This window comes from Copadichromis virginalis, linkage group LG7 (assembly GCF_057382275.1).
Source record: "Copadichromis virginalis isolate Kocher_CV1m ecotype Utaka linkage group LG7, C_Virginalis_male_GT1.1, whole genome shotgun sequence".
Lineage (NCBI taxonomy): Eukaryota > Metazoa > Chordata > Actinopteri > Cichliformes > Cichlidae > Copadichromis > Copadichromis virginalis.
The window spans coordinates 62,602,800-62,628,037 of NC_140624.1; the positions used below are offsets into that span (position 1 = coordinate 62,602,800).

Sequence of the window (25,238 nt, forward strand, 5' to 3'; positions counted from 1 at the left end):
TGTATTCTGGAAGTAAATAGTGAGAAGCGGCTGGTACATTCTGTCTGCAATGATATAGCACAGCTGAAAGTAGTAGGGAAGTAAGGAAACCAAAGACAATGAGTTATTTTGACCTTCCGCTGCAAATAGCCTCATGTGTCTAAACTCCACAATATTGAACAAAACATCAGTTATTTGGTATATTAAGTAAGACCACTTTTAAAAGATATCACTAAATTTAACTACTGTAATCGTCTCCGCGAGAGGTGGATAAAAGAGGCTATGTTAACAGCAGTGTTGGGACTAACCCGTTATTAAGTAACGCGTTACAGTAATTACGTTATTATTGTGGTAACGAGCACGGTAACTAGTTATTATGCCAAAACCGGGAACGCGTTACTCGTTACTGGGATTTAAATAGGCTCGTTATTCGTTACTTCGTGTGGCGGCATCGCGGAGCTTCCACAGATTCAGTAACATTAGCAAGTGGTGGAGGCCAGCAGGTGGATGAAGGAAAAGGGACGCAGGAGCAGAGACCCGAAGCAGCCGCTGGTCCGAGAGTGTCAGGTGAACTGAACTTCAGGTAAGAAGTTATAACCTGCAGTCCATCTGGGTCAGATATGAACCAAGTTTAGTTGGAGTTTATTTTCGTTATGCTGACTTTTTCGTACTTCGTGCTAGCTAGCATGACGGAGTTTCTATACAGCTGGGTGGTGCTATGTTACTGATGTTGAACTTTATTTTGTTCATAAGGTTAATTATTAGAGTTGCCAACCGTCCCATAAAAAACAGAATCGTCTCGTATTCAGAGAAAATATCATGTATTTCGTATTTAGGTGAAAAGGAACAGTTTGTCCTGGACTTCAGCTACAATGAAAAAGACACAAAGCTGCAGTTATTCTGTGTCTTTGCTGCACAGCTGCCTCTTCTTCTCTCATCCTCTCACCCTCTCTCTCTCCTGATTCTACTTCAATCATGAAACTGATCAATGATCAGCTGATCGGCTTTTCTCTCTTGTTTATTTATCGCCCACTTTGCGCCAGAAAGAGGAAACCAGCGGATGTCGCGCTAAACAACAGCTGCACTTTTAAGCTTGATCAGCTGTTGTTAGAATTTATTTAATATTAATTTCTACTATCAGCTGATGTTTGCTGGAGCCACAGCTGTAAACCTGCTGGTCATGATATGGTTTGGTTATGTGATGAGAGGGAAACATGAGGATGAAACCAGGAGATGTCCTTACTGGATCATCAGAGCTGTGATGGAGAAACAGGTTTACCTTTTAGTTAACATGAATGAGTTGAAGGGAAGTTATGAACTGTTTCTGAGAGACAAATAACACCAGGATCCTTTTCTAAGTAGCTGACAGCTGGTAACTGTGCAGGGGCGGGTCTAGCAAAGTGTTGCCAGGGGGCCAGGTAGGGCATTAAAAGGGAAAGTGGGGCACAAAGAAATACTTTCTTATTCTCATTTAAAATGTCTCACTTGTAAAAAAATAATTATCTGAGTCTTGCAACAAACAATTGATAAATTGATACATATATACCATCAGGACAGTGTACATCACTGTCACAACAGTGTTTATTTTTATTCAAAGGCTTTATGATTTTTCCCTATAATGGCGGCCGGTCTCTAGTCAAAATGCCCGGGACGATTTTTCTGTCCCAGTCCAGCCCTGTAAGCAGCTCATCTGCAGTCTGGTGTTACCTACATCTTCCTATTCAGAAGGCAGAATTTCCGAGTTCTGAGTACAATCGAAAGCACCTCGACTGCAGTTTTTGTGTTGGATGTAAAAAGCAGGCTAGGATAGAATCAGGCGTGGGATTTCTCTCGTGGAAATGTGCACATTATTTTTTCCTTTCTATTGGTAGGTGGCACAGTGCACTTGTGGCAAGTAAGCAAGCTAGAAGTGTCACGGTCTGGCTGGGGCAGACCGTAAGTGTTGCAGAGGAGGACTCAAACGCAGACCAAAACGTGGTGTGGATTAACAAAACAAGCCGTTTATTGAGGTTAGCAACGAGGGTACAAAATAATAGGGCATCGGTGAAAACTAAACAATAACCTAAACTGGGTGAACTAATAACAAAACATGAAAAACCTTAAACATAATGAACTGACATGGGTACCTGGAGATGAGACATGGATGAGCAGACGACCTGACAATGGCATGAAGAAAACAAAAGGCTTAAATACAGACATGAGGTGATCAGGGGAAGTGGCGACACATGGGGGAAAACAGCTGACAGACATAAACCTAATGACAGGACCAGGAGAGGAAAGCTAAATACAATAAACAAAGAACACATGACATTGTCAGAATAAAACAGGAAATACTAAAACATGACAACACAACTTAACAGACCTAATATGTGATGAATAAATACAAAACCCCAAAACATAGAAAACCCAGGAACAATAACTGCCTAAACTAAAGGCAGATAGGAAATAACACAAACTAAATCACATAACAAAATGAGACAAATACAAACATGAACTCAGAGCGCTGGGTCAGAGACCCAGCCTGTGACAGAGCCCCCCCCCTCAAGGGCGGATTCCAGACGCCCAAAACCTCGAAAAACAAAACCAAAAACAACCCACCAAGGGCGGGCGGTGGGGGTCCAGGACGGAGGGCCAGAAACAAGGCCAAAAAAAACCAAAATGTCCATCAAAATCACAGGAGCGCAGGGAACAGTTCATGACTCCTCAGGGGGCCGACCCGGAGGGTGACGGTCCAGAAAATCATAGTTCATGTGATCAGGGGGCCGGCCCGGAGGCCGACGGCACAGAAGTCCATGGTCGAACAGTTCCGGGGGCCGTCCGTGCGGACGGCAATGGTGGCGACATGGAAACCGTTCAGGGGGCCGACCGTGCGGACGGCAACGGCGTAGAAACAGTTCAGGTGGCCGACCGTGTGGACGGCAACGGCGTAGAAACAGTTCAGGTGGCCGACCTCGACGGCGGTGACGTCCAGCAGGTGGCCGAAGATTCCCGGGTGCAGAGCGAGGCTTGGGCGGCGGCATAACAGCCGTAGGACCAGGCGACGCTGAAGCAGAGGCTGGACCAGGCGTAGCAGAGGCCGGACCAGGCGAGGCAGAAGCAGGACCAGGCGAGGCAGAAGCAGGACCAGGCGAGGCAGAAGCAGAAGCCGAGGAAGACTCGGATGAGGCCGAACCAGGCGAGGCAGAAGCTGAGGCTGGAGCAGGCGAGGCAGAAGCAGGAGCTGAGGCCGAGGCCGAGGCTGGACCAGGCGTAGCAGAGGCAGAGGCTGGACCAGGCGTAGATGAAGACTCTGACGAAGCCGGAGCAGGCGAAGATGAAGACTCTGACGAAGCCGGACCAGGCGAAGCTGAGGCTGAAGCTGGACCAGGTGAAGCACAGGCTGAAGCCGGGCCAGGCGAGGCACAGGCTGAAGCTGGACCAGGCGTAGCAGAAGCAGAAGGTGGCTGGACGAGCTCCTCGGGCCCGCCAGCAGACGTGGCATGAGGCTGGAAGGGCTCCTCGGGCCCTCCAGCAGACGTGGCATGAGGCTGGTGCGGTTCTCCTGAACCCCCAGCTGACGAGGCGTGAGGCTGGATGGGCTCCTCGGGCCCTCCAGCAGACGAAACTTGAAGCCGGCTGGGTTCACCCGAACCCCCAGCAGACGAAACTTGAAGCTGGCTGGGTTCTCCTGAACCTCCAGCAGACAAAACATGAAGCTGGCCGGGTTCTCCTGAACCTCCAGCAAATGAAGCATGAAGCTGGCTGGGTTCTCCTGAACCTCCAGCAGACGAAGCATGAAGCTGGCTGGGTTCTCCTGAACCTCCAGCAGACGAAGCATGAAGCTGGCTGGGTTCTCCTGAACCTCCAGCAAACGAAGCATGACCAGCAGGTGTAGAGACCACCGGCTGGACAGAAGGCTGAGCAGGTGATGGAGCGAATGACTGAGCTGAACAATGGGGAGCTGGCTGAGCTGCACAGTGGGCTAAGGGCTGAGCTAACGGAAACACAGGAAAATGAACTATGGATTGGGCTGCTAACAGAGCTAATGACTGAGCTATAGACTGAAAAGCATGCAGTAGTGATGGTGGTGTTGGTTGCGGACTGAATTCTCCTGAGCCTTCAGTAGAAACAGGAACGGGTGCAGGCACCTGCTGGACACTAGCCACTCCCACCCGAGGAGTAGGTACGGGTGCGGAGACGGGCTGTATCCTGGCTGACCTCACCCTGGGGACCGGCATGGGTGCAGGGGTGGACTGGTTCACAGCCCCCCTTACCCCGGAAGCCGGGACAGGCACCGGCAACGGCTGGGCAACTGCCCCTCCCACCCGAGGAGCTGGTACGGGTGCAGAAACGGACAGAGCCTCAGCTGGCCTGGAAACCAGAGCAGGGACCAGCTGGGCCTCAGACTCCCTCACCCGAGGAACTGGTACGGGTGCAGGGGTACGCTGGGCCCGAGCTGCCCTGGCAGCAGAAACACGAACAGGCAAAGGAGCAGGCTCAGAAAAAACAGTCTTAGAAACGGCAGGCTTAGGGTTAATATGTATTGGGTCGACAAAAACGGATCTATCAAAAATGAATCCGCCGTCCACTTCATGTTTAGCAGTCTTAGTATTAGCAGTCCTTGGGTTAACGGTCTTAGAGTGAGCTGACTTGGGGATGACTGAACCAGACTTAACAAAACCTGAACTGACAGATCCTGAACTGAGTGTTGTAGACCTGGTAGAAGTGTTAACAGTTTTTCCTTTAACCGCATGTGCAGACTTAAGCGAGCGGGAATTGTCTTTCATCCCTCCCTGCGTAGAGGGAGTAAAACAAAACGGATCCTCCCAGTCCACGTCGTCATCCATAAGGGAAATTCCCCATGGATCGGAAGTGAGCCGATTGTTGTTAATGTCAGACGGGACGTGAGAATAAAAGTCATTTTCACTCACCACCGTGTGCTCGGCATTGTCCAGTTTATGGCGACGGGTGCGCCGCTTCCTTCGAGCGGAGGAAGCCGGCGGAGCGAGCGACTGAGCCCCCGGTGCACAACACGGCAACAACGAGGCTGGAGCGTGAGCGCCTGTAGCCACGCGAAAAACTCCCACTTGAAGCGGACGAGGTTTGGAAACAGGCGGGGACTCACGGCAGCTCTTGGGACCTCCGAGAGCTAGCCGAGTCCCGTGGAAAATCCGCTCATAGTCGGGGGCGCGCCACGGCTTCCAGCGGAGCTCCTCCTCCAGCTGGGCGAAGGCTGCCTCCCGACGCTCGTAAAGCTCACGGTCTGCTGAGTCCATAGTGGTCAGGTCGTACTGTCACGGTCTGGCTGGGGCAGACCGTAAGTGTTGCAGAGGAGGACTCAAACGCAGACCAAAACGTGGTGTGGATTAACAAAACAAGCCGTTTATTGAGGTTAGCAACGAGGGTACAAAATAATAGGGCATCGGTGAAAACTAAACAATAACCTAAACTGGGTGAACTAATAACAAAACATGAAAAACCTTAAACATAATGAACTGACATGGGTACCTGGAGATGAGACATGGATGAGCAGACGACCTGACAATGGCATGAAGAAAACAAAAGGCTTAAATACAGACATGAGGTGATCAGGGGAAGTGGCGACACATGGGGGAAAACAGCTGACAGACATAAACCTAATGACAGGACCAGGAGAGGAAAGCTAAATACAATAAACAAAGAACACATGACATTGTCAGAATAAAACAGGAAATACTAAAACATGACAACACAACTTAACAGACCTAATATGTGATGAATAAATACAAAACCCCAAAACATAGAAAACCCAGGAACAATAACTGCCTAAACTAAAGGCAGATAGGAAATAACACAAACTAAATCACATAACAAAATGAGACAAATACAAACATGAACTCAGAGCGCTGGGTCAGAGACCCAGCCTGTGACAAGAAGACTGGCAAAGTTATGGAAGCAACACATTAACAAGAGAATTCTGAGTAAAACCAAAGTTACTTTCCCTAGTAACTAGTTACTCTGAAAGTAACGAGTAACTTGAAGTAACTGAGTTACTTTTGATAGAAGTAACTAGTAATGTAACTAAGTTACTAATTTAAAGTAACTTACCCAACACTGGTTAACAGCCTCTCTGATCTATTACTGCACAGCTCAATAGGGAAATTGAGTAGAAAGCCACACTAATGGCCAAATTATCTGTTCAAACTGTAAGAAGACAGAGCTCAGTATTAAGGTAAGCGGCTTAAGCAAAGTTTGCCACTCTGTTTATTTAAAATAACCAGAAATAATTATATGATAGGGTGTTTTTTTCCGTTTTTGTGTGTGCTGCTCCTTCTTGATGATTGCACTGTCCTTGTTAGGTTCACCTCTATTATTAACTGATAATTTCCATATGTTTTTTTGAATTAATCTACATCTTTCATTCCTTTGTGACTTGTCATGTGTCCTGTGTATTCCTAGAATTCAGTTCTCTACCATTTCTTTTCTGGAATTTCTCCTTCTGCTGGTTTCAATCTGTATTATTTGGACCCTTTTGTTATACAGTACTTTGCAAAAGTCTCCGAATTTCTTTAAATTGTGCTAGTAACTAGTAGTGGTGTGATGTGCTGTGTTGAGAAATCCAGGAAGTCTTTTATGTAACGTACAACAAGGATTGCTTCCTTTATAAAAGCGCCCCCAAGCCAGTAGAAGCAAGACAGAATACACTTGTCTGGATAATAGGGAGATAGGTGGAGAAGTGAATTTTCAAAGAGTAAAGATAGTGAAAGTAAATAAGTTTAAATGCCTGAGGTCAGCCATCCAAAACAACACACATTGTACAAGAGAGTAAAGGCATTTTGGAGTGGGTGGAGATTACTGTCAGGGGTAATATGGAAAAGTGGTAGTAACAAAACACAGGAGGCACAGCAGGAGGTAGAAGGGTAGAGGATGTTAAGATTTTCATTGGTACTGAACAAGGATGGATGTGATTAGAAATCAGTATATAACAGGAATAGTAAATATATTGGAGAAAGGATGTTGAATATGAAGCTGCAGACAGGAGGAAAAGAGGAAGACCTCAGAGTAGGTTCGTGGATGTAGTGAAGCAGTACATGCAGATTGTTGGTAAGCTGGCACCACTGATGTGACACCGAATTTCTTCAGGAACTATAACCAGAGGGTGACTCTGGAGGCCAAGGCCACTCAGGTCAAGAGTGGTGTTAGTTTATGGTTACTATTCAGAAATTATCTTCTGTTTAACTTTTGCTATGGTAAAAATATTTACTGTTGTTTGATAGAGCTCTGGGTTTTCCCCAGGAGGCAACCTCTTTAAAGGTTCACCAGCAGTCACATTAAATTAAAATTTCTGTAGCTTAGAAGAATACGAATGAAACAGAGACCAGAGACCTACTTATACAGCCCGAGAGTCACCTTATTTGGGCCCTATCACTATTTAAATGTTTATAATAATAAGAGAGGGGCTAATAATATATTTAGAGAATATTTGTTCATAGTAGTTGAAGGAAACGGTTTCCAGGGCCTAATCCGTGGATCGACTTCCTTCGAGGCGTGGACGTCTATCAGCAGAGAATGTCCCTTAGTCTGTAACACAGTCAAATATATTCTCAAGTAATATTCAAGCATGCCATTCAGCGTGTTAGTACGAGCTCGGGAGCAGCTTGGGAGAACAAGAAAACAGAGACTGCTTCAGATTGTCTTCCCAAATTGACTCAACTTTATTCACAAGTATAACAGTTTATATAGAGGGTAAAATTCATGAGACAGCAGATTTATCAGTTTAAACCAGCACAGACCAAGATAAGGGAGCGTCTTCCTGCCCTTGGGTGAAGAAGCATCCTTTGTGTAGTTTATCAGTTCAGCTACAATTGTGATTATCTCAGCGACATATTTTCAAGGCACAAAACAAAGAGTTCTTACATTAGTGAAATCTGAAACAAACCATTTGGCCTTCAACAGGCGTCTAAAAGATTAAGAAACTAATGTAGCTGAGGGAGTGATCTCTGTGGTATTTCAACCTTGTACCAGCCTGTGATTCTCACACATCAATTCTTGGGTCAAAGAGAAAAATAACTAAAACAAAGGGGCCTTATTGAATGACAGAGTTTTCCTGTATAATGTCACTATAAAACAATATCCAGTAAATGCTAACCGTAGTGCTAAAATACCTAACAGTTCCACTCTTTTATTATATTTTAAAATAATAACTCAAATAGAAAGGAAAAATCACAAATGTAATAACATAATATAAAAAGCAAATCATAAAATGTAATAGTTCACAACCTAATGTTCAATATACACATCAGGAACATCATTGGTAACATCTGGCACATCCTCAGGATCAATTTGTGCTAATTGCAAATACATTGAAGTAGCTGTACTGGTAGCTATATGGGTTATAACGTGAGGAGTGTACTAGGTGGGTGTCTTGCCAAGTGGAGCATGAGGTATTGTCAGCAAAATGTGGCTTGCAGAAATGTGAACAGGGTTGCACTTTACAATACGAAATAGTAAATAAAAATCCTAAGGTTAATGCAGTAGATATGATTAATAACCTAAATATATAAAAAAGACAGTTCTTTAGTCGTCTCCTGGCCTGGTCCCAGGTTCGAGAGACCCCGTATAAGCGTCGTGTGATGACAATGGGCATTTCATTTTCTCCATTATCAGGATGAAACGAGTCTATCTTTATCAGGTTAGACATTGTGTGGTACTCTAGGCTTTCTGTTCCTGCTGGATGTTCGAGTACCTTGTTGTTGTTCAGGCGGGGGATCAAAGGGCTTTCTGAGTCTTGGCTCTTTCAGGCGTTGTGTGTTAATCAGTGATTGTGTGTGTGTAGGTGTATTGGATCCGGGCGCTGGCTCGCCGGAGATGTCGTCTGCTTGATCCGACGCCTTAGGTGGTTTGGTGGGGCTGGTCTTAACCCTGCTGGCATGAATCCACTGAGGTTGTCCGTCTGTTAGGATGCTGGTTCTCGTCACTGCAAGTACAGTCTGGGGGCTGGAACACGCGGCCTCCCCGAGTGCCCTTGGTTTTAGCAACTTTACCAACACCGCATCTCCTGGTTTCCACGGATGGGTTGGATCTATGGAAGGGAGAGGCTGAGAGAGACAAACTTTCTGATAGTTATTATTCAGTGTTTCTACCAGGTTATGAACATAGTCAGACAATGCAGTGTCTATGTCCCCTTCCAATAGCGGTGCCCCTCTGGAGGCTGACCATGGTGTTGGAAACGGTCTTCCCATGATTATTTCAAATGGAGATAATTTGGTTGCTGCGGATGGAGTCATTCTAATCTCGCAGAGGATTTGAGGAAGTAGTTTGATCCAGGTCATTCCTGTTTCTATCATTGCTTTAGTCAGGCGATTTTTTATGGTCCTATTCATTCTTTCTACAACTCCTGAACTCTGAGGATGGTATGGCACATGATATTTCCAGTCTATTGCTAGAGTTTTAGCACACTTTTGAATTACTTCTGATGTAAATGAAGGTCCTCTATCACTGTTAATTTGGTGAGGTATTCCAAATCTGGGTATTATTTCATTGCACAACTTTTGACAGACTACTTCTGCAGTTTCTTTTGATGTTGGGTAAGCTTCTACCCATTTACTAAATTGGTCCACTATTACCAGTAAGTACTTGATGCTTCCTTGTGCTGGCATGTGTGTAAAATCAATTTGTAATGTATGAAATGGGAAATCTGGTTGTGGTAAATGCTGATGTTTTGCTTTTGGTTTTCCTACATTAGTTCGTGCACATGTTAGACAGGTTGCTAATATGCGTTTTACTGCGTGTGATGTTTTCTCGATTACAAATCTTGATTTTATTGCTCCTATTACCCCTCTTTGTCCGACATGACTCACACCGTGAAAATGGTGGACAAGGATTGGCAGTAGTGAAGATGGGAGGGCAATCAAACCCTCAAGGTTTTTGTATAAGCCGTCTCTGTTATCTAAGGTACAATCATTACTTTCCCAGTAAGTGTAATCTAAGGCAGAGGCTTGCTCTTGTATGAATTTTAGGTCAACATTTGTTTCTAAATAGTCTGGGAGTGTGCATCATAAGGCGGCGGAGCCGTAGGTTGAACGGATGGGCATATAAGGCTAGTTTTTTCTGCAGTGGATTTACTAGAGCCTACACTGGCTTGATTTAAAGCATTTACGTCTGGCTCGGGTCCCTTTTTCCATAGCGGTAGCATGCGATTGATCACATCACGACATTCTATCATATATTTTTTACAGGACTTTTTTAATCAGCCTACTTTCCTTATCACAAATAGTATTTAACATTTCTACTGACCTGTTTTCTGGCGATAATCGTTCGGGATAGGGCTCCGGAAATAAATTAGGATGCATTAAACTTACAGTTCTTAAGTTCGAGACGAAATCAGTCACGTAAGCACTTCCGCATGTTCTGGATACGTAATCATGGAAGTCTTCATTGATTCGCGAGCGTGGGTTAAACGTAACCGGAAGTGGGAGTCGTACTGAGCCGCTATTTTTATATTTTATTTTTTTCGGTTTTACAGTTAATTTTGATTTTTTTATCGGACCCGTCTAAGGTCTTTGAATTATTCTGACCCATGGTCAGTGATTTCCAGAGGGGTTTAGACGCTTTGAAGGATTTAAGTTAGTTTTTATTTTTGCTGTGGCACACCTGAGGCTACTTGATTTTTTGCTAGCAATTTTGTCTTTTTAGTGAGCAACTTCTCACTTTTTAACGAGCAACTTCTCGTTTTATGACCCCAGGCAACTTCCTGTGTCCTTTCTGCTGGTGAGCAACTTCTTAGTTTATGACAGCAGGCAACTTCCTGTGTCCTTTCTGCTTTAATTTACAAAACAACAGGCAACTTCCTGTGTTTCTATGTGGGCCACTAACGAAGGCTCCTCAGCGTATCCCACTTGTTACTATGTGGGCCACTGAAGAAGGCCTCGTCAGTATCACTTCTACCTCTTCTTAAAGTCAATAAAGAGTTCTTTTACTGATGGCATGAAGTTGGCTTTAATGTTAGTTGTAAGATCTTGGGGTTGTTACAGCTTCACCTTGATCACAAACTACGCCACCGTCGAACTAAAACATAACATAAAATCCAATGAGATAGTAAGACGAGTGAATTAAAGACATAAAATGATCTATATAACATACAAACATACCTCGCTGGCTGACCCATGCTTTGAGGCAGAAATGAGCACTTTACAGATACTTTTAAGAAACAACTTTCTCTGAATTAAATTGGCTTCTCTTGCTTCAACTTGCCATGCTCACACATCAACATGGGCGTGCATCTCCCTCAGGTGCACCAGTGGAACCAAAATGCAGTACAATAGTTCCTACATGAGAATTTTCACAATAAATGACCTAATGGCATATAAAATATGCATAGTGCAAAACAAAATACATTAACTGAAAGTAAGGCAGTAAAACTCCCACCAAATCACAAAACTATTGTGATTTCTACATAAACATTATAATAGGAACATGTTTACAATTTAACATTCATTCTGCTTCTAGCAATAACACAGTTTTGTGTACTGGCCTATCAAGGTACACTGGTTTGACAGTCCTTTTCCTCTAGTTAAGTCCTTGATTTCTTTGCTGAATGTGTCTTCTTGTGCAAGTTTTATTATGAACAGTTCTGCCCTTTGTCTGTCTTCAACACTTGTGTTTTCACCTTTTGTTTGGGTGAGTCCTTTAAAATCCTTCACAAATTTCTGTAGACGAGCAATAGCTTTAACCGCTCTTCTCCAGTCTGAGAATTTGGTGAGACGGTCTAGTATTGTTCTCCTTTCTTCTACTTTGGTGTTGAACACATGTACTGTTTTTAGCTCTGGATCATTGGGCTTGACTTCCGTAAACTTGCCATTTTCAACAGGTAGCTCGCTTTGCCACAAAAACTCTGGACCTTTAAACCAGTTAGAGTTGAGTAGCTGTTGGACACTGAGTCCTCTTGATGCGTGGTCTGCTGGATTACTTTCAGATGGTACATGATGCCACTGTCGTGGGTCTGTGAGTGACCGTATCCTTTGAATCCTATTTGCCACAAACACGTGAAATCTCTTTGCATCATTATTCACGTATCCCAACACTACCTTGGAATCTGTCCAGAAGTGTTCTTCAAGATCACTTATCTCCAGTTCATTTCTTAACATTGCACTTGTTCTTGCGGCAACTACTGCAGCCGTTAATTCAAGTCTAGGGACAGTAGTGACCTTGGTTGGGGCTACACGTGCCTTTCCCAGGACTAGGGCACAATGAACATCACCCTTTGATGTTACTGTTCTTAAATAACTACACTCTCCGTAGCCTGTCACACTAGCGTCTGAAAAATGGTGTAATTCACACTGTGCAATGTCTGTGTTTGCAGGTAAGACATGTCTTTGAACTTTCACCTTTGGCAGGGTTTTGAAGATCTAGGAGCCAGGATTCCCACTGTGTGCTGAGATCATTTGAGAGTGGCTCGTCCCATCCAACTTTCTCTTGACATAGCTGTTGCAGGATTTGCTTTCCTCTTAGGATGAACGGTGCCACAAATCCCAGTGGGTCATACACTGATGCTATTGTGCGCAGAATTCCTCTTCTTGTCATTGGGTGCTCTTTTACAGTTATTCTGAACTGAAATTCATCAGCAGAAACGCACCACTGAACACCAAGAGCCCTTTCCATTAATGGCTCTCCAAGTGCCAAATCTAAATCCTTAATACTTTCTGCACACTCTTCTCTCGGCAATGACTTTATCACATTTTCACTGTTTGATATGAACTTGTGTAATCTTAGTTTACCTGTGCTACACAGTTCTCTTGCCTCTTGGACTAGTTTTATGGCTTCTGACTCTGACATAACACTAACAAGTCCATCATCTACATAAAAGTTCCTTTGAATGAACCTTACAGTGTTTGGAGTGAACTTTCCCTCACCTTGCGTGGCTAGATGTTTTAACCCAAAGTTGGCACAGCCAGGAGAAGAAGCAGCGCCAAAGAGATGAACCTTCATTCGAAAGACTGAGGGTGGAACTCTTAGGTCACCATGCTCCCACCACAGGAAGCGTAAGTAGTCCTGGTCTTGAGGTGTTACATGAAACTGGTGAAACATGCGTTCCACGTCACACATTACAGCAACGGAGCCCTTCCTGAACCTACAGAGCACTCCCACCAAAGTGTTTGTGAGGTCAGGCCCTGTAAGCAGGTGCATGTTCAGCGAAGTGTCTTGATATTGTGCAGAGCAGTCAAAGACTACACGTATCTTGCCGGGCTTCTGAGGGTGGTATACCCCATGGTGGGGGATATACCAAACAGGTGTATTACAGAGTTCTTTCTCCGGCACTTTCTCTGCGTCACCACATGCTATCATGTTCGCCATAAAATTTGCATAGTCTGTGTAGTACCTTTGGTCCCTTTTGAATCTGCGTTCGAGACTACTTAAACGTTGCATTGCACTTGGCATGTTATTGGGAAGATCTGGCCTGTCGCCCTTGAAAGGCAGTGGCATTTCATAGTGTCCATCTAGCTTTTGCTTTATTCCTTCTTGTAGCTTTGTAATAAAGCGGACATCTTCTTGCGAAATGCTTGTCTCTTCCACTGCTCTCTCTGTAAAGTCTGATTCAAGTGCTTTGATTACATCTGGAAATGTTACTTCCTTTACTTGTGTCTTGCAGATGTAATGAACCTTATTCTTTAGTTTTGTGGGTGACTCAGTCTCTGGTATAACTTGTTTTACAATGATGCGGTGACTTACTCCAATTACATCATTACCTGTATCACATGAATCACAGTAGCTGATGATGCTCCAACCCAAATCTGTTCTCTGAGCGTATGGCTGGTTTTCTTCACCACATACGACCTCTCTGGGCATTAAGGCTTGTGTGCAGTTGTACCCTAAAAGGAGTCCTATATCACAGTCCAAAGGGGGTGCAATATGTTCAGTGAGATGCTCCAAATGTGACCATGCCCTTGCAGTGTCTGGAGTAGGAATATGACTACGATTAGCGGGTATAAAGTCCCGTGTGTAAACAACTGGTACAGTGAGTTTCTTCTTGGAAAACAGTCCTCTTATTTGCAGAGCTTCAAGTTTTGTGCATGGTACAGTAGTTTTCTTGGATGACATTGTAGATAGATTGAGCTTAACTTGAGTTTTGGTTGTGTCCAAGTTATTTGCTACTTCATTAAGAATAAATGAAGAATCACTCTGTGTGTCCAGCAGAGCGTAGATCAGTACTTCTTTACTTGGCTCATTTTGTGTGGATACGTAGACTGGGACTATTGCAGATGTCTGTGTGTTTTTACTTTCATGAGTCACTCTATTAGATGTGGTCTCATTGACTATGTCTTGTGACTGTGTTACCTGATGCTGAGTTTCCTTCAGTTCACTTACTTGTTGCTCTTTAGGTGGTTCTTTCTTTGCCTCTTGTCTTTGTCTTTCTTCATGCAGGCATGTAGGATGCCGTTTTGAGCATGTGTTGCATGTCATCTTGTTGCTGCAGTTCTTGGAGAGATGGCCACTATTTAAACAGCCAAAACATAATTTTTCACCTTGAATGAATTTGACTCTCTCAGCGACAGGTTTCTCAGTGAACTTACGACACTTGTGTAAGCCGTGTCCTGCTCTTTTACAAAACACACAAGAGACCATGCTTCTTTCAGTAGAGTTAGTTGTGAAGATTTTCACTGTATCTTGTCTCTTAGGAATGGGTGTAGGTTGAGGTTTTGTCTTTGGTTGGTCAAAGTCACTTTGTCTTATGGCTTGGTATGATGTAATGGGATTACATGCGATACTTGCCTCCATTGACAGGAATGTTACAAAGTAACTGAAACGTGGGAATCTTTTGTGCTCCAGCTGGTACTCTGTAGCCTTTCGGTTCCACCTGTTACTTAACCAATCTGGTAGTTTAGCAGCAAGTCTTTGATTCTCAATGCCATCATTGAGAATGTTCAGATTCTCATTATTAGTCATTGCAGATTGGTAGCTTTGTAAAAAGTCCACAAACTTTCTTAGCTCTGCACTATCCTTTCCTGTGACCTTTGACCAGGTGTGTAACTTGTCTCTAAAGGCCTTAGCAATGACAAAAGGCTCTCCATAACGTTCATTGAGCATATTCCATGCTGCCTCATATGAGTCTTCAGAGCCAATCAGAAAATAGCCATCTAAGGCTTCCTTAACACAGCCACCAACATACTTCTGTAGAAAAAATATCTTTTCGGCAGTGGGAATGTTCTTTCTCTCTATTAGAGTCTGAAAGGACGCCTTCCAATGCTTAAACTTAAGTGGATCCCCACTAAATACCGAGGGCTCTGGAATAGGCAGTCTATTAGCTGACATAGCTTCTGCCAAAACCTTTACAAGCTCACCTGTGCTCTCATAAGTGACATTTAACTCTCTTCGTGGTTGTAAGGGTTGATTAGCAGTAGAGCTGGGCGATATGAGATTTTTTCATATCACGATATGTTTTTTTCATTTCAGGCGATAACGATATCTATCACGATATAAGCCAAATAACTATATTTGTAAGATTTAAATGTGTTGTTGCTCACAAGTAAAATGTGAAATAATCAGCAGCTTGTTTTTATTTAAATATTTATTTCCCATAATAAGTTCAACAGGGCAGATGTACTTAAGGAACATGAGACTTTTTCAGATAAATAAAGGCAAATATTGCAAACTACACAAAAGGCAGCCGCTAAAGCGTTTAAGTTTCAAAATAGAACAAACGAAACAGACTAAATTGTCAATTCCACTTAGAAACAAAATATTAATTCTAAAAAGAAATCTTAGTTTGTTTTACAGAAGAACAGACAAAACTGACTAACTTTTGTCAATATCAAATAAACTGAGAACTAAAAGGAAATTCTCAATCTCTCCTTGTTGTATAGCTGAGCTTTTCAAACAGTTTTAACAGTTACTTTAGTCTGACAAAAGCCGAATGACGAATTAGCGCTTCCAGTCAGAGACTGAGGCTACGTCCACACGTACACGGGTATTTTTGAAAACGGAGATTTTCCGTTTTCGTTTAAAAAAAAAATAATCCCGTCCACACATAAAGGCAGAAATGAAGGAAAACGCTGCTATGAACATGCCAAAGCAGCAGGTGGCGCTAGATTCCTAACCGTGCAGAAATGTTGGCCAATCAGAAGTCTAGAAGCCTCGGTGGGAAAAGTAAACAAAGCTGGGGCATAGAAGCAGAACCGAGTCGTATGTGTGGAGGGACAGTAACTGTGTGTATATGTAAGCATTTAAACACTGCAGAGAGTAGAATTAACAGTAACAGTATTGTAGAAATTCATTTCACCGAAACAATAACGTGGCGCACAGTGTGACGTCAAAAAATGCGCACACCTTTGACGCTGCGTTTTCTCCGTTTTTCTAGTCCACACGTAAATGCAAAAACGGAGTTTTCAAAAATCTTCGTTTTCAGTGACCAAAAACGCCGTTTACGTGTGGACGAAAGGTGCAAACGCATAGAAAAATCTGCGTTTTCAAAAATACCCGGGTACGTGTGGACGTAGCGCATGCACCAGTTTATTGTATTTCCAGACTTGCTTTCGGCACAATTTACAGTGCACGCTACTCTGTTTTTTGTCAGACTTGAAATAGCCGAAATACCTTCACACTACGGAACTTCTATGGCTCTTCCGTTCGACAATCTCTCCGGCATTGGAACCATCATCTGTTTTCTCTTCGGTCACGCTCGGTTGATTTTTCTAGTCGGCACACTCATTTCCTCCATTACCCGGGCGGTACGGTGGCTGGCTGCTTCCCAAACAAATACACATGTGCGGCTTGGCACTTGTGCTGCGCTGCGGCTGTGATTGGTTCGGCTCTGCGCTACGTAATTTGGATTGGCTGGTTTTTTTTTTTAAGAGGACAAGAGCGGCGAGGTCTATCGCAATAGTTTAATTTTTCTATCGAGAAAAAGTTATATCGCGATACATATCGTTATCGTTCTATCGCCCAGCTCTAATTAGCAGTATTCTTGGACTCTGTTACCTGTAAGTTTGCAGGGTTTAGAGTGACTCTTTCTTGCTTTACTGAAACGTAGTCTTCCTCATAAACTTGTAGTTTTGCCTGTGCTGCCTTGAGTCCTTTCAGATTTTCCAATCTTTCAATTTCTCTTCTTAAGTCCTCAACTGACTTCCTCCTTGCAGCACTTTCCTCTTGTTGTCTCTTTATCACGGCCGCTTTCTCCCTTTCTCTTTGTAACTTGCGCTCAGTTTCCTCCTTTTCCTCTAGGAGACGTTGTGACATTGCAGCAGCTGCTTGCTCTGCGGATATGCGTTTGTCTTCTTCTTCAAGCATTTGCATTCTTTCTCTGTACTTCTCTTGTTCTGTCATTATCTGAAGCACAGCCTTTGTGGCTTCATACTCTGCTGCAGCTTCTTGTCTTTTGGAGGAGGAACCATTAGAAAGAACTGTATTGGCTTTAAATGGACTATGAACTGAGACACTAACAGAGCTAGAGGATGTAAATATAGAGCCTGCATCAGGCCATACAATCTCCTCTTGAGTTTCTCCTTTAATGTGACATTTGATCTTTTGCAAAACTACTGTAGTCACTGATGTGCATTTGTCTAGCTTGGAACGCATATCATGAGGTGGTCCATCCATTGCTCTGTATTCATCATAAATATCATTAAGCTTGGCTGCTTCTCTTTGTACAACGTTCATGTGACCTTCAAGAATGTCAGGTGGATCTCCTTTTATAACAGATTTTTTTGCCACCTTGATTAATGCTTTCCATCTGTCATAAATACTGTCAAAGCGACGTTGCAACCCTTGTAACCTTTGATTATGGAATTCTTTTCCTTTTTCTGTGAGCATGCGAGACCTTTCACTTCTACGTTGCTCTATTTGCACTGTTTGCTCTAAAGAGGTTTCATCCACTTGCCTTGCAGCTTGTTCTGCACTGGGAGCTTCAATTTCTGTCTCATTTGTGTCTGACATTTTGTTTTTCTTGTAATGCATTTATTTGTTGATGCAAAATCTCCCTTTAACTTGACTTGAGTAATGAATTGTGAACTTGGGTGCATTAATTCCCTTCTTGCTAACTTGTGATGCTGTTGTTGTCAGGCTTAACACAGTTCCTTATTGTTTCTCCTTCCTTGTGTCATCTTTCCAAACATAAACTTTAATGTCTGGCTTCTGGACATCTTTATGAAGAAGCAACTGTGAACTTGTGTGTCCATTAACATTTGCAGCAGCTTGGTCCTTGGTGCACTGGCACAATGTTGCCACCAGGGGGCCGGGAATCATGCAGGTCCGAGTTCGACTATCACTTCTACCTCTTCTTAAAGTCAATAAAGAGTTCTTTTACTGATGGCATGAAGTTGGCTTTAATGTTAGTTGTAAGATCTTGGGGTTGTTACAGCTTCACCTTGATCACAAACTACGCCACCGTCGAACTAAAACATAACATAAAATCCAATGAGATAGTAAGACGAGTGAATTAAAGACATAAAATGATCTATATAACATACAAACATACCTCGCTGGCTGACCCATGCTTTGAGGCAGAAATGAGCACTTTACAGATACTTTTAAGAAACAACTTTCTCTGAATTAAATTGGCTTCTCTTGCTTCAACTTGCCATGCTCACACATCAACATGGGCGTGCATCTCCCTCAGGTGCACCAGTGGAACCAAAATGCAGTACAATAGTTCCTACATGAGAATTTTCACAATAAATGACCTAATGGCATATAAAATATGCATAGTGCAAAACAAAATACATTAACTGAAAGTAAGGCAGTAAAAGTCAGCGTATCCCGTTTCTATGTGGATCACTGAGAAAGGCATAACACAGTCTTATAAAATAAAAGACGAGTGCCTACCTTCGTCAGGATCCCACTTCTGACACCAAAATTGAAGGAAACGGTTTCCAAGGCCTAATCCGTGGATCGACTTCCTTCGAGGCGTGGACGTCTATCAGCAGAGAATGTACCTTCACCTATCAGCAGAGAATGTCCCTTAGTCTGTAACACAGTCAAATATATTCTCAAGCAATATTCAAGCATGCCATTCAGCGTGTTAGTACGAGCTCGGGAGCAGCTTGGGAGAACAAGAAAACAGAGACTGCTTCAGATTGTCTTCCCAAATTGACTCAACTTTATTCACAAGTACAACAGTTTATATAGAGGGTAAAATTCATGAGACAGCAGATTTATCAGTTTAAACCAGCACAGACCAAGATAAGGCAGCGTCTTCCTGCCCTTGGGTGAAGAAGCATCCTTTGTGTAGTGTATCAGTTCAGCTACAATTGTGATTATCTCAGCGACATATTTTCAAGGCACAAAACAAAGAGTTCTTACATTAGTGAAATCTGAAACAAACCATTTGGCCTTCAACAGGCGTCTAAAAGATTAAGAAACTAATGTAGCTGAGGGAGTGATCTCTGTGGTATTTCAACCTTGTACCAGCCTGTGATTCTCACACATCAATTCTTGGGTCAAAGAGAAAAATAACTAAAACAAAGGGGCCTTATTGAATGACAGAGTTTTCCTGCATAATGTCACTATAAAACAATATCCAGTAAATGCTACCATGGTACTAAAATACCTAACAGTCTCAGTGTGTTTTTCTCATACTTCCTGTTTTATTCTGATAGTCACTTGTCCTGTGTGCATCATGTTCAGATTTGCTTCCCTGTCTCAATTAGATCATGTATATATAATGTCTGCATTTCCTCCTGCTCCTCATCGTTATTTTTCTCTAGCTGCGTGTTCCACCTGTTTGTATATCTGGGGCCCTGCCAGTGAAGTTACAGTGGTCCCTCGCTATAACGCGATTCATCTTTCACGGCCTTTGAGCAATTTTACATGCTTTTTGTGTGTGTGTTGTTTTTTTTTACAGTGCATTATATTCTGTGTCGTGATTGGCTGTAGACCATTGTCAATCAATCTCGTGCTACAGTCCTGTACAGTACAGAATGCGTAAAGCTTGTCAACTTTACATAAATCTTTGATTGCTAGCAGTGTGACTCTGAAGGGCTGTACTGTATGTTTGTAAGTTTTCTCCCCAACAAACACAACAATGTTGATGAAACGTTTTTCACAGTCAAAGGCATCTGTGGGTGCCTTTGGTTTCATTCTGTAATACTGGACTTATTTTTCTACCAAGGTTTGAACTTTGAGAGTTTGAGAGAGTCATGCCTGTCTGAGACAAGTGTATAAAGTGTGTAAAGTTGGCTACTTTGCAGATTTAACCTATCGCGGGTTATTTTTTAGAACGTAACTACCACGATAAACGAGCGACCACTGTATTCATATTTACCAGCAAAATAAAGCTGTTTTGAGCTCAGTCCTGTCTCTGAGTCTCCATATTGGGTCCGCAACTCTGCCTGCCATACACAGCATAACCTAACAGGTGATTTAACTTCCCATATTTCTGTCCGTCACTATGCTTTGAAGTCAGGGAAGGAAAAGACAAATTCATTTTCATTAACATCAAGTAATCCACTGATTTGATTTGATTTGATTTGATTTGGTATTTGCCTATAAATGGTTTGTTCTAAAAGAAACTGCTAATAGCTCAGGGCCAGAATCAGGATCATTTTATGATTAGTTTGCCAAAATATAATAAAATTTTCTTTTTTTATGCTGGTAACTATGTCCTATAGGAATAAAACTGCTTGCCACAATTTCACATTTCTGAATAAAAATGGCAAACAAAGCATTTACCTTAATTGTCTTCTGCCAGTATAATTTCACTCAACATGTATCTCTTTGAATGAAGCATATTTAACAGGGTAGATTTTACTTGCCTGTTTAATGAAGTGCTGCTGTTCAGCAGCTTTATGACTCCCTTCATATGTCGTGTCCACTGTAGTGTCCGCTGTAGTGTCCACTGGTATACTTCAAGGTGGTTCTAGATCCCAAGCTGTTTGCTGAGTAGAGCCAAACCATATCTAGCTCAATCTCATGCACTAGCTCAGTTTCCTTCTGTGGTGGCAGATTTCTTTTCTCATGCATTAATCACATATTTTAATCATATCACTTTAGAATAGCAAGAGCACTCCTGTCACTTAGTTGTATGCATGTGCACTACAAGTGGGCCTTATGCTCCACACACACAGTGAGGCCATTGTAATGGGAGACATAAAACAGATAGTGAGACGCCTTCTACTTATCAGGGATTTAAATCCTTAGGTGATGGCTAAGCAGAAAACAAGGTCATAATTCTCTCTCTGAGAGAGAAGGTTTTAAGGATGGGACTGAAGATATAGAGATGTTGTTTGTTTGAGAGTGTTCTGGAAAGGTATAAAAGAGTCCAGGGCGGTGTCCATCCTCATAAAAATGTTTGGCGTTTGATCTGAACGATTTCTCCACATTGCAATGTGTTAAAAGTAAAAAATAAAGTATACATTATTATTATTATTATTATTATTATTATTATTATTATTACATTAATACATTACTTGTCAGTTGCAGGTTATTGTTAAAATTTCCACAACACTTCCTCGCCAGAAAGGTGTAGTTCCATGTCTCAAGAGCTAATTTCAGCAGCCAAGGATTGGATCACCAGGGCTACTACCTTTGACTGCCGCCTGACTCACAATTTTGTAAACCAGTTTTACACTGTGTGTATGTCATTAATGCTTTTTATAACAAGATGTTTCTGCTAGGGATAAATATAAATAAACACAAATAATTAACTGAATCGTCAGAAACCTTGAAAGCTTTTTAGAGTGACTAGAGATTTGAGACTTTGAGATTCATCATGTGAAGCTACCTGCTGTGGTGACTCCTTGTGTGTAAGGGGTCAACCAAAAGTAACTTTTTCACTGTGACAGCACAATGATGTATTAGTTAGCACTTCACAGCAAGAAGGTTCTGAATTCAAAAAGTCTTTTTATGTAGACTTGGTTGCATGTTTTCCTTGTGCCTGTATGAATTATTTCCAGGTACTCTGACTTCCTCCTAGGAGCCGAAGGACACACATACTTGAATGTTTCACTCTTTGTCAGGAGTGCCATGCTGGTGACTTGTCCACACGGTGACTGCTATGATAGGCTCCAGCTCACTGACTGAAAGTGCAGATGTTTTGTTATAATGTAGATGACATTTTGTAAGGTATAGAAATTAGGGATGTCCGAGCTTAGTAGATTTGCCAAATAATCATTGCTATTGGCACCAGATGTACTAATACTAATCTAATTGTTTTACATTTTAATTGATACCCAATGTTTTTTTAAATAATTTTGTCCTAACCAGATGGAGCATGGCTGGTGAAAAAACAACTTAAATTCGTTAATCTTGGCCTGATCTTTTTATTGACATTGTTATTGCTAGTTCTTTTAAAGGCTAAAAAAATTTAGCTTTCTCTAAAAGTTGCATGGACTTTCCCTTAGCAACAGGGTGAAGAGTTCAGTCACTCAGGACGGACTCTGAGTAGAGTCAAAAGGAGCCAGTACAGGCAGACACCTCCAGGTTTGGCAAGGTGTCCCAACCAATCATGTCCTATTGTAGTGTAAAGCGCTTTGGGGTCCTTAGGGACTAAGTAAAGCGTTATACAAATACAGGCCATTTACCGTTGGCAGGAGGCCCTGGCACAGACCTGGGACTCACTGGAGAGAATATATCTAGCCTTTATGTTTCCCCAGATAATCTGAAGGAGGTGGCGAGGGCGGTCTGGGCTTCCCTGCTTAGGCTGCTGCCCCAACAACCCGAGTTCTGGTAAGCAGAAGAAAATGGATGGATGATTAATCATTTTGTAATATTAGATTTTGATCTTTTATTGAAGTGGATGTCATGAATTTTCAACCAGCGTGCATCGTTAATATTGCACAGCGCAACGCATCACACTTTTCAGTCGCAGTTTATTTGTTTTTCGGATGTTTATTTCAGGCATTTTTCTTTCACTGTAACACGTAATGTTAATGTTGTTAATGCATGATGCGAAGTGCCGTACAGTTAAATGGCATGATCCATTATTGAAGAATCCGATTAATGGTTTAAAATGCCTTTGTTTAGTGAGCTTTTGACATTAAATGGTTTTTAAATTTAGCTTGTCGGTTAGTCAAATTTATTTTAAAGAAATAAAAGCATGAATAATCATGAAGATGTCCAAAAATCTTTTGTATATATTTTGTATATATTTAGCTTGCATATTCTAGCATGCTAAAAAAAAAAAAAAAGCAAAAGAAGGCCAAGGGAAAAGAAAAATGTAATTATTGCCTCAACAACAGCATCAGTTCTCAAGTCTTTAACAATTAAAATGTGTTTATTTTTCAGCTTGTACAGTTTTGTAGTTTATGATTAACAGCAGTAGAAGGACACTATATATCACAGAGATCGTCTAAATTATTGGTATATATGTCTTCTTTCACCTATCATAGTGATGTGCAAACGGGTGTAAAACTGCATCACCACAAACATGTGTTTGCTCACTCAGTTGATGATCAGACAGCCAAGACGTGGTTTGTGACACATCATACACAAGAAAAAGTACATTAAAACACAGAATATGATGATGATGAGTTTATCATGAGGCGAGCTGAAGGAGAAGTACAGCCTGCTGCTAGGGCAAGACAAACATCAATCGCAGAGTCCTTTGGTGTTGCAGGCAGATACTGTTGCAGAATTTTGGAAAGCGACTTATGTCTAGACTTAGGTTTTTGTGTCTATGTTTAAAAGACGAGAATTCACCACATCCTTAGAATTACAGAATCCCATTTGTTCACATTTTAGCGCACCTAAAGTGGATTATATAGACTATCCTGTATCTTTAAACATATATAGCATACTTACAGTAAAACAGCAACAGCAAGGGGTTATATAACAAATAATAAAATGACAACGCCACTTAGGGGAATTTCACCCCCAAGAACTATAAAGTCTTCTTAAAAACCAGAAAAGGTCGCACAGGTTTAGGGATGCACAACTGAGGCAGATTGGGTCCAATATTGATATGTCTTTAATTAAGCTTATAAAAATAAAAAAAGAATAAGACAATAGAAGTTGACTGTGGTATAGCTTATTCTATAACAGTGTCCTGGATTACATAAAACCATACACTGAACTGGACTTAGGAAGGCCTGAGAATTGCTGGGAATATGTAGTGGCCACCAGCTGCGTAACGACACCAGGTATCCGTACGGCTCGTGGCCCGCACACCTTGACAGTGCCTACAGGGTCCTCTGGCACTTGGTCAGCAGACTGGTGACACTGATGCAGGGCCTCCAAAACTGGCCCTGGTGCCTGGGACACGGAAGGTGAATTAAACAAAGACCCACCATATGCCCCAAACAGCTCTTGATAAGAGCGGTCACATTCATCCCTAAAATGCCAAGAACAGAGGGCATGGCAGCAGGAGTGTCTCTCAGTACAAGGATCCAACAAGAGGACATTTCCTTTCCACACAGGAGTACACTGAGCTCTAAATAACCAATAAAACGAATGGAGAGCCCATTAGCAGCCCAAAGCTGCAACCAATGGCATGAATGAAGGCATTCTTGTCCCCAAGGTGCAAAATGTGTCAAAAAGAAACTCTCTGTGATGGTGGAAACCATAGACCCAGTATCCACCAAGCACGGGACAGTCACCCCATTTATCAAACCATCAATCTCAACAGACAGCAACTTAGGGACTTGGTAGGGACTGCACTACCAAGTCCAATATTGATATGTCTAACCCTAACCCTTTTATAAATTTATAAAAATAAAAAAAGAATAAAACAATAAAAGCTAAGTGTGGTATAGCCTATTCTATAACAATGTCCTGGATTACATAAAACCATACATTGATCTGGACTTAGGAAGTGTGGAAAATAACCCACCACCAAAGGTTCCACGGCTACTGGTGTGTCCTCGCTTCACTGTAATAAAAACACAACACAACACGTTAAAAGTCAAAGAAAAACTCTAAAAGAGCACCAAGTTCGTTGCGCACAGTCAGGAGACAGTGTACATTTTAATAAAACAAGAAACCAGTCACACGCACAACCCTTTAAAACAAAATACAGAATACACAGACTGAATAGCTTGCACCACACGAGTAAATAGTGGCCTGTACTCCGGCTACAGAGACAACTAAAATGTTTCTCAGCTTTGTTATAATTTTCAATTCAGTCACATTTTAAATGCAGGTATTACATTTTCAGGGTTTTTTTATTCCTTGTATGATCACTCTTCATAAGTAAGAAGTCTGATGGCTTGTATACATTATTATGGTATAGTTTGAAATACACTACTTGTGATTTAAATTTTCCAAACACACAGTTTCACACAGCCGATTCCAGCCTGAATTTTACTTGGAATCAGATCGGAAAGGGAAATCAGTAGCCTCTCACATCACTAGTTTCGTAAGCCACGTAAGACGGC

General features: G+C 42.2%; 1 protein-coding gene and 1 long non-coding RNA gene across 2 annotated transcripts in view; one reads left to right on the plus strand and one right to left on the minus strand.

Moving 5' to 3' along the window:
- Positions 1-39: 39 nt before the first annotated feature.
- Positions 40-25,238, plus strand: part of prrc1 (proline-rich coiled-coil 1) — a 35,372-nt gene continuing 10,173 nt past the window's right edge. The window contains exon 1 of the mRNA XM_085464647.1: positions 40-562. The gene's annotated coding sequence lies outside the window, so the exon portion shown is untranslated. The remainder of the gene's footprint in view (positions 563-25,238) is intronic.
- LOC146706485 (uncharacterized) lies at positions 7,629-12,304 on the minus strand. The gene is made up of 2 exons (XR_014921568.1): positions 10,234-12,304; positions 7,629-9,035 (listed from the first exon to the last, which is right to left on the minus strand). It is a non-coding gene; the product is annotated as an uncharacterized LOC146706485 (long non-coding RNA).